At 38.9% G+C, this 14,993-nt stretch overlaps 1 long non-coding RNA gene across 1 annotated transcript; it reads left to right on the forward strand.

Annotated features, from left to right (window-relative positions):
- The first annotated feature begins 13,933 nt into the window (after window positions 1–13,933).
- On the forward strand, window positions 13,934–14,791 carry LOC107831179 (uncharacterized). The gene is made up of 2 exons (XR_001658303.2): window positions 13,934–14,486; window positions 14,594–14,791. It is a non-coding gene; the product is annotated as an uncharacterized LOC107831179 (long non-coding RNA).
- Window positions 14,792–14,993: the final 202 nt, after the last annotated feature.

Below are 14,993 nucleotides of genomic sequence, written 5' to 3' on the forward strand. Positions count from 1 at the left end.
AACCCAAGAACATCAAGGATGCCTTAAAAGATGCAGATTGGATTAAAGCCATGCAAGACGAGCTGCATCAGTTTGAGAGAAATAGTGTGTGGCACCTGGTACCCAGACCCCCAGATAGAACCATTATATGAACTAGGTGGGTATTCAGAAACAAGCTCAATGAACATGGAATTACCACAAGGAACAAGGCCAGGTTAGTGCTCTAAGGCTACAATCAGGAGAAAGGGATTGACTATGATGAAACATTTGCCTAGTGGATCGCATGGAAGCCATCAGAATTCTGATCACCTTTGCTTCTCATATGGAATTCACTTTGTTCCAAATGGATGTTAAAAGTGCATTTTTAAATGGACTGCTTAAGAAAGAAGTCTATGTGAAGCAACCCCCTATGTTTGAATGTCATGAGCACCCTGAATATATGTTCAAATTGGACAAAGCTCTGTATGGGCTAAAACGGGCTCCTCGAGTGTGGTATGAAAGATTGTCAAAATTCCTCTTAGAAAATGGTTTTAAGAGAGAGAAAATTGACAACACTCTTTTCTTGAAGAAACGAGGAAAGAACCTGCTCATTGTTCAGGTTTATGTTAATGATATCATTTTTGGAGCAATTGCTGACTCACTGTGTGAAGAATTCGCAAAACTTATGGGAAATGAATTTGAAATGAGCATAATGGGGGAATTAAACTTCTTCCTGGGTCTTCAAGTAAAACATTCCCCAAATGGTACTTCTATTTGTCAGCAAAAATACATCAGGGAACTCTTGAAGAGGTTTGACATGGAAGCATCAAAAGTGATAGACACTCCCATTGCAACTGCCACTCGACTGGACATGGATGAAACTGGATCTCCTGTGGATCAAACAATGTATAGAGGCATCACTGGGTCTCTCCTATATCTCACTGCCAGTCGACCTGATATTGTTTTCAGTATAGGGTTGTGTGTGAGGTTTCAATCAAATCCCAAGGAATCTCACTTGAAGGCTGCCAAAAGAATACTGAGATATCTCAAAGGCACGCAGGACCTGGTGCTATATTATCCATCAGGTGACAGTTTTAATCTGATTGGATATGCTGATGCAGACTATGCAAGTCATCTTGTGGACAAAAAAAACACTTCTGGGATGGCTCACTTCCTAGGATCATGTCTTATCTCTTGGGGTAAAAGGAAGTAAAATTTAGTGGCTTTTTCAACAGCTGAAGCTGAATATGTAGCTGCAGCATCCTGCTGTGCTCAACTTCTATGGATCAAGAAACAACTGGAGGATTTTGGAGTTCTCACTGAGAGTGTCCTCACCTATGTGACAACACTAGTGCACTCAACATGGCAAAGAATCCAGTTCAACATAAAATGACCAAACATATTGATGTGAGGTATTATTTTTTGAGAGATAATGTGGAGAAAGGGTTGATATGCATGAAGTTCTGCAGCACAGGAGATCAAATTGTAGACATTTTTACCAAGGCACTAAGTAGGGGACAGTTTGAAAGAAACAGTGTAAAGCTGGGACTGTTGAAGCCAAATTAAGAACATGATTCCTCTTTAGCCGGCTTGTATTCTTAAGAAATAATTAGTTTAAAGTGTTTTCTGGACCTATCTAACTCACTTCAATACCATTGCATGTAGACACGCATGATAAGCATAGAAGCAGTAGATTCAGTACATGACTGATAAAAGAGGATTAATTCTTTAAAAAAAAGGATGAAGAAAATGTTTTTCAAGAACCAGGTTCCTGTACTAAAGGTTAGTAGTTATGTTCATCCCTTTTAATAGACGTTTTAAAAAGGTACAAAATACAACTGCCATATCATCAACTTTTCAGATCCTGCTATTGTCACACCTCTTTTTACCTACACCCCGTAAAGGGTATAAGGGAGTTTTCCCCAACTTAAAGTGACAATCGAAACGGGATTATTTTTTATCAAAATTCAGAGTCGCCACTTAGGATAATTTATGGTGTCCCAAGTCACCGGTTTAAAATCCCGAATCGAGGAAGTTGACTCTTATTTATGGTCCGCAAACACAGAAATCCGGGTAAGGAATTCTATTAACTCGGGAGAAGGTGTTAGGCATTCCCGAGTTCCATGGTTCTAGTACGGTCGCTTTGATCATACTTGGCTTATTAAAATTATTTAATTACTGATTTTAGATCCTATGTTCATTTACCCTTTACCGCTTTTAAATCACTTGATTATTCGTAGTTAAAGAATTGAGTTACGCGTACGTATACTCTTTTCCTTTGGCGCGTCAAAAATCATGTCACGCGAACGTATCCATAATTAATAACGCTTTGTTTATTTATTAAGAAAATTTAGCCGAAGTTACGCAAACATATACTCCGATTTTGTTTTTTAGAAATCGTAATCGTGTCACGCGAACGTGTCCACAATCACGGTAGTATTTTAAACGGCCCTAAGGTTTCTCTACAAACATTTGTTATTTTACATCTACATTATGAAATTAACACAAGAGCCATTTGCTACTAAGTGTCTAATTATGGCTTGCCTCAAATTTCCTTTTTAAGACCCTAATTATTTGACACTAAAGTACTTGACAAATCCCTTCCAATCAACAAGGCTTCATTGAACCATTTTATTAGAGGAAGGGCCTGAATTAAACAGGCCCAAACTTCTGAGAAAACAAACCTGCCTCAACGTGAGGAAACTCTTTTGATTTAAGAAACTCCAATAATATTCAGGCCCAAAGGCCCAAATAGTTTGGGAACGCTGGCTGCAGGCAAGGGCTTCAGGATCGAATCCCTGAAGCCAACATCTAACAATGACCTCACTCATAATCTTTTGACCATTGAGGAAGGGGGGGGGGTAAAACGAATTGAGGGCATGGATAAGAACCTTATACATCGATCAATAATAACCCTTTTTTTAAACTGAGGCGTAAACTGTACGGAAACATCAATTGGCCACAGTTAAAGTCAAGCAAACTATACATACATAGGTTAACACATGAATTATAATAAGAACACAGAGGTATAAACAACAGAAGCTAATAGAATCCAACATCTACATAAGATTTCTATTCGAATTCCAATTTGAACATCCAAATCTGCATACAAATTCAGTCTAGCTCCAACTTGTAGCACTTCATTTGTTAGCAAAGGGGATAAGGAAATACCTCAGAGCACAAATAAGAGAGAGGTAATAAGATCAGCAAAGAGCAGTAGCAAAAGCAAGAGTCAGCAGCAAAACCCAATCAACAGAACCAACCAGCTGCTCTAAAATTAAATTTCAAACGCAGAATTTGAAGTAAATGTCCAGAAACTAATTCAACCCAAACAATGGACCAGGCAGAACTTCAGCCAAGCTGATTTCAGTTCATTTCTAAGGTCATCTAGTCAGAACTTGTTGCACCACCAGGAAAATTGCAGAAATTAACAGAAGACTCAATGAAACAGTAAAATTTCTGGCATTTTTTTTGTATTTTTCTGAGCTTTTCTTCTTTTCTATCCCCTTGGGTCTGCCTTGAAAGGCAAGAAATGATGCCTTTATAGGCGAGAAAACAAGGCAGCCTTAAGGGTTCAGTTTTTTATTTTAGTCCTTTTCAAATTTTTATTTTTGCTTAGGGAACCTTAGTTAACTCTCAGAATTTCGAAACAGTCCCCAACCCCAGCTTCTTAGGAAGCTTCCTATTCTGTTACACCAAAGATTACCTAAGCCAATTTCCTGAACTACCCCCACAACCCCTGAAATTACCTTCAGCAAATTATATGGGTCAGATTAACCCAATTTGAAGTGTTGATGGATCAAGTTTGACCCAACACTTAACAGGCCCTTATGAAGGATTCAAAAACGATCCCAAAGCCCAAACAATATCAAAAGCTCATTTTGAAATTAGGAGAACAAAATTACCTGAATAAACTAAGCTCTCCTTTTAGATTAAAATAACGAGCTACGATTCGAATTAACCAGATCCAAATATATGATTAGGAACACAAACCAGAACTGAATTAGGCAATATGCACAAGTTACAACAGAATTCATGAGAACTTCTGCCAGAAAAATTGTAAAGCTTACCAAAGGAATCAATATTTAGTGTTTTAATACTTCACCCCATTCAAACTCAGAAATTAAAGTAAAGAAACTAGAAGAAAATGAAAGGGACAGGTGAACAGAAAACGGACAGAAAAAAGAGAAGAAGCAGAAGGGTGCGAGTATACGAATAAACAGAAGATGGAGATGAAAGGGCAAAAACAGAAATACCTAGGAAATCACATGGACAGAACTGGGGCAACCTCAGGTGGCTTCGACTTGACTCGAAACTGGTATTACCCACGTGTTCTCTTTGAGAACAGATGGATAATACTAGTCTCGAGCCGCATCGTTCATAGAAAACTTGACAGATTGCCAGATTGTCTCTTTCTTTGTTCTCAGATTTGATTTGGACCTGGTTTGGTGAGGATTTGGGGAGAAATGGTGGTGGATTGGGGTTAAGGGAATGATGATGGTTGCATGGCTAGATTTTGGGTGGTGTTCAAGCTCCGCCGTCGGGCAGGGGTTGGGAATTCTAGGGCGGCGGTTAGGGTTTGAGGTTTCGAATTGAGATTCGAACAGTTGGGATTCGATTTGAGGGAAAAGGGGTATAGATCTGGGATGTGGAGATGGAGGAGGGTATTTGGTGTAAGTTTGGGGTTGATCAGAGCACCGCTGCCGGCGGAGACAATTTTCGGCCGGCAATTTCGACGGGGATGGTGAGAGGGGTGAAAGAAATGAGAGGGGAGGGGGGGTAGGGCACGTTTGGACACTTAAATATCCCATGACCCGGGCTTCAGGACCGTCCGATCAAGAAACCTCGACGGTCCTGATCTATTGCCCATGAAACGACATCGTTTCGTTTGGGGGGAAGCCGGACCGGGCTAGGGTGGTTTGGGCCGGGTATTGGGTAATTTTCGTTTGGGCTGGGGAAATTTGGATTGATTTTGGCCCAGATTTAGGTTTCCTTTCATTTCTCTCTTTTCCTTTTCAATTTCCAAAATTCTTTTCTTTTCAAAATTAAAATAAACCCTAAATTAACTAATAATAATTTTTAAACTAAATTAACCTACCCAATTAGATTAATCACTCATCATGGTATTTACAATAACTAATTAAATCCTAAATTTAAAGAAAAATTATACAATTCAAACTTAAAAAGTAAAATGCAAAATGAATTATTTTTGTGATTTTTATTTTTTATAAGAAAATTAATTTACTAATTAATCTAAAAATATAAAATTAAATCATAAATGCAGATGCAACATATTTTTGTATTTTTCATGAATTAAATAAAATAAATGTACAGACAAATGCAAATAATTAACAGAAAAAACCACGAAATCCAACAAAATTGCAAACACTGAAAGGTATTATTTTGTTTTGAATTTGTTGGAGTAATACATATAGGGCAAAAATCACGTGCTCACAGCTATCACGTCCCTTCAATTCAAATGTTCCATCTCCCTCTGAAACATTACAATTCTTCACGCCCAACTGTCGTTTCAGAACTGGTGCCTATTCCTCTCCCTTCATAATTATTCTCTTCTTTTAAAAACCCTCTCTTTTGTTCTTATTGACCATAAGCCTTACTCTAGATTCACCCAAAAGGGAAGGATCGTCACACCTCTTCTCCTAATGGCTGAGAAAACTTCCGATTTCTCTACTTCAGTGGTTACTACCTCTGACCCATCTATGGAACCTTTCGCTTTTATTGAGCCTTCGTCACCCACTATCACTCCTACTGCTGCAACCATACCTTCCCCAGTCTCCAAATCTCTTCCCAACTCAGAAACCCTTGAAATTGCTGTTTCGCTTTCCCCGTCGTCTGTTGTACCCACCAGTCAAACCCTAATTGGAGAACAAGGTCAAAATACTAAGTTCACAAAAGGTTATGCCATCGTTGCCGTCAATTTTATGGTTGTGGAAACACCGGTTGAAGAGGAAAAGACTGTGTTTGTGGTATCTGCTGATGGGGTATTGCATGAAGTTATTTCCCAGAAAAAGAAGTCACAAAGCGTGTGGGTAGAAGGGGCCATCAGATGAGGAACCGGATCCCTCTCCGGAAGACCAAGGTCAGGACTCTCATCCCCAGGACAATGCTATTCCTGCATTTGACGTTGTGCCCATGGTAATTCAAGCACCAGAAATGCGATCTAGTGATGAAGAAGACCTGGACAACGTGGCCCTTGATGCATTCATAAGTAAGCGAAGGGTTGTCTCCACCCATGAGTCTGAAATTAAGCGGTCTACTACCAGGCTTCAAGTCAAAGTGGCCTACGAGTCTGCACTCCAAAAGAGCAAGAAAAGTAGTAAGAAGAAAAGAAGAAAGTTGGTGAAGGATGGTGTACCTGTAAGTGATGAAGTTATCCCTGTAGTGGAGGTGGAAGAAGGAACTCTTGAGGAACCTGGTTCCTTTGTAAGGCGGTCCTCAAAAAAGGCTGAGTCTGTTCCATGGAGAAAGGGTCTACATCTAAGTCCAAAATAAAGGAGGAGGTGAATGATGAGGATATACTTGTCAAGTCCAAGGGGAAATGCAAAGTTAGTGGAGAAAATATTAGGAAATGCAAGCCTAAAATAGTTGAAGAACCTAGTTCTGGAAAGAAAGCAAGAAGTGAGGTCTGCCTTGGCTCTGAGCGCCTAAGGCATCAAAAAGTTCTGTTGGGCCGTACGTTTGACCCAACAATCTCGGAGATGGCCGGAATGCGCCAAATTCTGAAAATGGTGGAGTTTCAACAATGGTTGCATCTATTCTACATTGATGCCCCTAAAGTGTATGAGGAGGAGGTACAGAGTTTCTTCGCTAGTCTCTTTCTAGTCGATACTGACCATGTTTGTGCGTTGGTCAATGGGGTGGACATTGTCTTTAACGTGAAATTACTTGGATAAATTTTGCAAGTTCCTACAGTTGGGGTGTCGAGTGTATGAGATGTCTGTCAGTACAACTTCAAAAATGCAGTGGTGAAAGATAACTCTAATCAGAAAGGGGACCATATTCATAAGAAAGTACTACTTCATGTCTACCAGCTGCTATTTGATCTGGTTAACAAAGTACTGTTGCCTCGAGCATAAATGAGGTCTATAACTGCAAAATCTGATCTATACCTAATGGAGCAACTGGACGGTTTCAACCCTGTGAGTCTGCCTGCCATAATTATTGAACACATGCAGAATGTGGCCAATTATTGAACATATACTATGGATTCTTGCTCACTCAAGTGTTCAAACTCTTTAAAGTTCCATTGGGAACAGGTAAGGTGGGGACCCGTAAATAGACATTCTCACAGATAACCTTGGAAGAGTGTGAGTGTATTGAGAAGTATGGGGGTATAGGAATTACTTCAACTGTGTCTCAGCTCATCAATGCCCAGAACAGTGCAGCTGAGGAAATACGTCGATTGAAGGCCAGGAATGCTATCCTGGAAAGTCAGCAAGCCCGAGAGGTTCCCATGTCAAATGATGAGGTGATATGTTTGACCCAAGAAAATGCTGATCTCAGGGCGCAAGTCGAGAACATGAAGGCTGAACTGCTCAACAAGCAAAAGTCGGGAAACGCCCGAATAGACCTTTTTCTCCAAACGCTTGCCGCAGCTTCCAAGCCTTTTCCTCCTAGTTCCCCCTAAGAACCCCTTCAATGACCAGTTTTCTGGATATGTTTCTTTTTTTGTCTTGTTTCTTTGTTGATGGTTGGTGGATATTTTTTTTGTTTTTGTTTTAGGGTTGGGATGTACTACTACTACTGCTCCTGTGAACAAGTCCAATGTAGCCTCTTCCTTTTTCAAAGGAAGAGGCATATTAAAAATTATTAATATGAATCCTTTTTATTATGTCTCGTACTGTCTCTCTGTGTTCTATTCTTTCTCATGATTGTGTGCACATGTGTGGCATGAGTTAGCTTAGCTGGACTTCTTTGTGCTGTTATTCTTTTTAATGATTCCAAAAGGGGGAAACACATTGGGGAACTGGTTCTTATGCTCTATTACTCTTTAAGATAAGGCATAGTCTCAGAGGAAACTCTTTGAAACTGGTTGTCTGGTTTTTACTGCCCCAATTCCGATTTATAATTGTTGAAGTTTGTCATCATCAAAAAGGGGGAAATTGATAGATCTTAAATGCTCTTGCCTGATGTTTTGATAATCTAACAAACTTACTGCTAAGAACCAGAAAGGGAACCTGACCTACTTGGATTGCTGCAAGCGTTAACAGATTTTAGCTAAGGATGAATTGCTACAGCTTCGGAGCTAGGAACCAAACAAGGACCTGATGCTCTTGTGGTTTCCTCATAGCAGTATAAAGTCATTTGGACACAGCTGGAAATGAACTGACCGACAGCATTGTTTCTGCCGTACTACACCACACTGTCAGCCCACTCATTCTCTAACCAAACAAAGTACTCACATCATTTCAAGTGATGTGATCAAGATGTACCAAATGTGATTTATACAAAAACATCACTGAAAGGTTTCTGTTTCTCATTCAAGCCTCTTGCAAAAATAGAAAAATCATCCTCTCAAGCTTAAAGAACAAGGTTGAACGCTACTACGGACCAGTTCCTAAAAGATTGATTGTTGCTGTCCTAGTTGAGTTGTAACCTTGTTATTGTACTTACTATATCTCATAAATCACTTACTTAGTAGCATATTGATTAGGAATCTTCTCGTAAATCCGTAAACTCGTTGAGTTTATATTGTGACTAGATTTAGTCATAAGGAAAAGTCTTTGTAATCGTAGAGTTACAAAGTGGCTTATGGTGATAGCATCACAAGTTAGAAAAAGCCTTTGTAACTAGGATAGTCACAAAGTGGCTTGTGGTAAAGGTACCACAAGTTAGTTGAGTAAATCCTTTTGCAATATGAAGTATTGTAAAGTGGCTTGTAATAGTTAAGATTACAAGTTAGTGAAGTTAAAATCCTAAGGTGTAGGTCGTGGTTTTTTGATCCCCTTGTGCGGGATTTTTCCCCGTAAAAATCCTCTGCCTCATTTACTTACTGTATTACTAAGTGCTCTCAGCAGAATCTTGTAGAGGACCAGGTACTCTACGATTTGGTGGATCCATACAAACTAACAAACATTATACACAAAACCGAGCTCCACCTCCCAGAAATGCACATCCTTACCAAGCTCCATATAATCCCCAATCAAATGTTCACTAGAATAATCCTCGCCCAAGAGAGCCTTTCAAAAGGAATCAATTCACCCCTATTGGTAAATCATACTCGGGCTTGTTCCAAAAGCTAGTCAGGTGAGGTCTGCTTCAGCCAGTGGCCCTAAACTGGACAAACCCCGAGTCCCTCCACACCGAGCTGTTGCTAGATGTGAATACCACTCTAGAGAAGTGGGGCACAGTACATAGGACTATTGGACCCTTAAAAGGGCAATTGAACATTTGATCGAAGCTAAAAGAATCGTTCTTCAGGATGAGGAGGCTCCTGATGTGACGAACAATCCATTGCCTGCTTACAATAAGTAATTCGATCCGGCACTGAAGGCTATTGCAGCTATTGCCGAGATAGAAGAAAAATCAAAAACGGTCGCTAAGCCTGAAAGTTTCCTATCAGACGGAAATCTCGGTAGCCAGTCTTGTTATCCTTTCTGCGTCCGGATTATCTCAGGGTGTGATCCAGATGTTTTACTTTATTGTCTTACTTTCCGATGTAAACCCTTTTATCTTTTAAAATTCAAAAAAAAATCAAAATCAAAAATAAAAAAAATCAAATGAAATTAATATTTCACTGTCCAGGAATGTCTCTTTTCTTAATCTTATCACTTTTCTTATTCTCTTTTTAGTTCCATTAAATGCAGATTTCAATAATATGACATGCTTGCGGACTTCATGCCCAGATCCTGAAACGCTATCAGACTACGAAATAATGAATCAAGAATCAGAATGCAATGAAGATAAGTTTAAGGAAATAAAACAAAGACTCGGAACATCTGAAAGAAAATTGGATCCATATTGGAAAGGTCCATACATTGCAACAAGAGTACTGCCAAAAGAGTGTGTTGTACTTAGACACATCGAAGGAAATGTCCCTGAAACAACTGTCAATGCAAATGCAGTCGATAAGTACTATGTTGGATCATCTATATAGCATTAATGTTCTCCGATTGGGATGAAGAAGGCTTTCTTTCTCACTATCCAAATATTCAACCCTTTGCAAACCCTTTGAGTTGGCTCCCATTCTTTAATTACCCTCTTTGGAACTTGGAAGTTATAATTGAGAGAAATGAAATGAATGAAAAATAAATAATAAAAAAAGAGAAGAAAAAGAAAGATGCAAAAAAAAGGAAGAAAAGACAAAGAAATTGAAATGAAAGAAAATGAAAAAAGTGAAAAGGGAAGGGGAAAAGAATGAGAAAACAAAACAAAACAGAAGAAAAATAAAAGAAAATAAAAAAAAGTTCCCTGGACTACGCTCGGCTTGATTCCGAAAGGATACGTAGGTAGCCTTTCTCTGGGGTTCAGTCACACCAAAATAAAAATCCAAATTTCCCTAAAAGTTGAAACTGGGGCAGAAGTAACAATGGTTCGGCGATGGTTTCACCTGAAAGGTTCTAAAGTTGTAATTCAATCCAAATTCATTTTACCCCAAATCCTGTTCAAGTCCTTCAGATCAATCGGTGAGAATGTTCAAGGATCGGAGAATGCAGCTACTTGGATCCGATGCAATCAAAATGAGAGAACTAAAATGAGAGAGTTTTGTTAGTGAAAACTCGTAAAGAGCACTACAAGGCGGTGGTAAGAAGAGAAATGAGAGAGGTCAGCTCGTGAAAACCCGCAAAGGGAACCGCTGGTCAAAAAAGTGGATCTTCAGTCACTGAAATTGACACAGTCCTGGGCAAGGTTTTTCGGTTTTGAGGCAAAAATTGTGATAAATTTCCGAGAGTCGGACAGTTTGCATGGATCAGACATCCAGTCCAAAAAGTATGTCATGTTTATTGAAGTCGACATGTACTCCAAATAAGTCCTTCTTTTCTTTCCCCGAAAGGGATACCTCTTGTCTAAATTCACTTTTCCATTCCATTATTTGTTATTTCCTTTGAATCCCTTTCGGTCTAACTCTATTCCGAAACTGAGACAAAGAAGGGATGACAAGACTGATTTACAGGGTTCTCATTTGATACAAGCTAATATGCAAAAAAGGCACCCAACCTCGGCAGGTGCATCGAGTCGACTTCGATTGGCCGTAATGGCCAATGCTTTAAAATGAAAAAACTCCTGAAAAGAAAGGAAATCAAAGTCAAATGCCCATAAAGGCAAAATAAAGTTGAAAAATGTTAAGTCCCACGTGGCTAACCATCTCGGCAAAGATTTGAAAAGCCAAGGGATCCCAAATGCTCTGAAACTAAAGTTGGAAGAAAGACGCCAGAAATGAAAGGCCTATGAAGGCGAAATAAAGTTTGAAAAGGTTAAGTCCCACGCGACTAGCCGTTGCGACAAAGTCTGAGGAGCCAAAAGTTCCCCAATGCTCCGAAGTTAAAAAGAAAAACAAGTCAAAAGGGAAGCGCCTATAGAGGCAAAATAAAGTCGAAAAGGTTGAGTCCCATCGACCAATCGTCATGGCAAAGTCTAGAAAAGCCAGAGTTTCTCAAGGGTCAGAAATGCAATCGGTATTCAGGAAACAACCAGTTGTATATGAAAGGGGCCGACAAGTGGTTGAAATAATCAAGGCCACAAAACCAACCACCGTTTCAAACTGACAAATTGTTATTTGTTTGGAAAATAGGAAACAGGTACAATGCACAAGAAACCTTGCAAGAAGCAGGTTCTACCAAAAAGAAACTGCGCAAGAGCTAAAAAAAATAGCTTTGCAGCAACAACTCCAAAAAGGGAAGTCTCATCCAAAATTCTTTCCCGCATTTACTCATTCTATGAAATAAAAAAAATGATGATGAAAATGAAAAAAAAAGAAGAAGAAGAAGAAGAAGAAAAAAAAAAATTCAAAATCATGGTAGTATAGGGTCTCCAATCCCTAATTGTGTCTTTTCCAACATAGGGTCCCACTCCCTAGTTGATTCCGGCATAACCCGATGGCTTATCCAACATAGGGTCCCACTCCCTAGTTGATGCCGGCATAACCCGACGACTTTTCCAACATTGGGTCTCACTCCCTAGTTGATGCCGGCATAATCTGATGACTTTTCCAACATAGGGTCCCACTCCCTAGATGATGCTGGCATAACCCGACGATTTTTCCAACATAGGTTCCTACTCCCTAGCTGATGCCGGCATAATCCGATGACTTTTTTAATATAGGGTCTCACTCCCAAGTTGATGCCGGCATAACCCGATGATTTTACAATATAGGGTCCCACTCCCTAGTTGATGCCGGCATAACCCAATAACTTTTCCAACGTAAGGCCCCACTCCCTAGTTGATGCCGGTATAAACCGATGACTATTTCAACATATGGTCCCACTCCCTAATTGATGCCGGCATAACCTGATGAATTTTCCAATATAGGGTCCCACTCCCTAGTTGATGCCAGCATAACCTGATGCCAATATAGGGTCATCGCTCCCTAATTGATGCCAACATAAGGTCTCCACTCCCTAGTTAATGCCAGCATAACCTAATTCCAACATAGGGTCACCTTTCCCTAGTTGATGATTTTTCGACAATAGGGTCTCCAACCCCTAGTTGGTTTTATTTTTAGATATAAGGTCTCCACTCCCTAATATCTTTTTCCCAAGGATACACAATCTTGATTTTTATTGCTTTCAATAAAGAAGTAGTTTAGAATTTTGTTACAATAACTCATGAAATTTTCCTAGTGAAAACTGGGGTAGAAAAATTTTGTTTGTTTGTTTGTTTTGGTATTTGAGCAGGTTTTACCTCGAGGCATATGGTTCAAGACGACCAAAAGAAGGAGTCTCAAGTCAGAAAAAAAAGGAAGAAAAAGAAAAAGAAGTGAGCTCAAAGTGCAGAAGCGGAGAAAGATGTGGACTGCTCAAGACACGATTGAAGTCACAAGCTTTGCATGTCCCGTCTTGATTCGAAAAAGCTAAAGAAGATTGAACCAGCACCTGCAGCTAACAAACATCAAGATTCATATAAGAGCCCGCATGAAGAACCAGCCAAGACTAAAGATCAAGCTTCAGAAGACTCATAGATAGGAATCTTGTAACTCGTAGCTGATAGGTTAAGTTAGTCTTTTACATTTTGATTTTGGTGTAATAAGGAGCTCAGCAAGTAGCAACAACAGTGAAATCACAGCTATTCGGTAGTCCCAGCTACCAAAACTTCCAGAACTACACCGACCTGATTCCTTTATAGCCAAGGATATGTAGGCAACCTCCGTAGCAAGGTTCGGTCAAACTTTTTCAAAAAAATGCTTCCTATGAAGTATCAAACGGGCAAAAATTATTCATGATTGCTCACTTTATCTTTGCCTGAAAACTCTTCATGTTTTCGAGCAAAGAGGGGCAGCTGTGAGCACCTAATTTTTGCCCCACATAGGAAATTACTCCTAAAAAATCAAAAAATATAATTTTTATCGAATTTATAGAATTTTAGGATTTTCTCTTAAATTGATTGTATGCATTTAGTTGCATTCATGCATATTTAACATTTTAAAATCATGGAAAAAATACCTAAAATGTCTAAAATATCTCATGCATAGCATTTTAGGTCTTAATTTCATTCAGAGTTTAATTGCATTATTGAACAAAAATCACAAAAAAAATACAATAGTCATGTCCACATTTTAGCTTTTAGTTTATAATTAGTATTAAATTAGTAAAAATAAGTAAGATTAATTTTACAAAATAATTTACGTTAGAGCTTAATTTAGGATTTTATTTAGCTTGTTTAATTAATTCAATTAAATTTTTAAAACCAAAAGAAAAAGAGAGAAAAACAAAGAAAAGGAAAGGGTTGCTTTTTTGGAAAATTCAAACCAGATTGGGCTCAAATTAAATGGCCCAATTTTCCTCTTTCTTGCCTAACCCATGCTCCCTTACCTAGCCCAGACCATTGACCCATTACCCCTTTCCCATCTTTATACCTTAATCTCTCACATTAATAACAGGGAGACTTCCCCATTTTTGAGAGAACGTTGTTTCTACCATTCCAAAAGGGACGCTCCTCTCAAAACAAAAGCCTGATTCTCCCATCCTCAAATAGAGACTAAGAATCATACCCCTTCCCTCTCCCACATGAGAGAATTGGCGATTCCCCCTTTTAGAACAATGAGCAGCCCCATCTCTCGCTCTCACTCTCACCTCCATCGCACATGAAATAGTTGAGAACTAACCTTGAATTTCACAAAATTAGATTCGAAGAAAAGAAACAAAGAAAACAAAAAAGAAAGAGAGAGTGAGACTATGAGTTCATGCAATTTTCGAGCTGTTTGTTCATGGTTCTGGGTTTTCTAAAGCTAAGTCGTGTCAAAACATTGCCGAATTTCTGATGTGGACTGCTGAAACTTCTACTGGGCTCCAATTTGAAGCATTTCGCTCTTATTTGGCTTTCGGCATATTATCGCACATTTCATGAGTCAAGTATGTATTCTGTTAAATGGCATTACTTTCTTGATGCTCTATTTCTTGTATAAGCATGCAGTTTCCTTGTATAAGAGTTTCTAGTTTGTTTATTTAATCTTGTGCAGATATCCTTTTGGTGCTTTCTCATTTTGGAATTCCAGACAATTGTTGAGTCTTAACTTTGAAAGTGGATTGTCAATATCTTTATTCCCGTTTTGATGAATCGCAATTTCAATTTTCAAGTGCCATGAAATGGCTAAAAATGTTACGCTTGTGATAAGATACTTTTTTTATATTTATTATTCATCAATGATTTTGTTTTAGTGCTTATTTTGTTGGCATAGATTTCTATATTCAAGGTTATACGGTTGTTGCTTCATCGGTTTCTAAACTGAAGATAATTTTTATACCATTTAGTTAAATTAGCATTGCACTGTAACCGAGTGAGATTTAGTGGGTGTTAATTCTGTCACAGCTTGCTCATACTGTTGCACCTAAAGTAGTGAAGTATCTGATTGTAGATTT

Source organism: Nicotiana tabacum, chromosome 3, assembly GCF_000715075.1.
Source record: "Nicotiana tabacum cultivar K326 chromosome 3, ASM71507v2, whole genome shotgun sequence".
NCBI classification, from domain to species: domain Eukaryota; kingdom Viridiplantae; phylum Streptophyta; class Magnoliopsida; order Solanales; family Solanaceae; genus Nicotiana; species Nicotiana tabacum.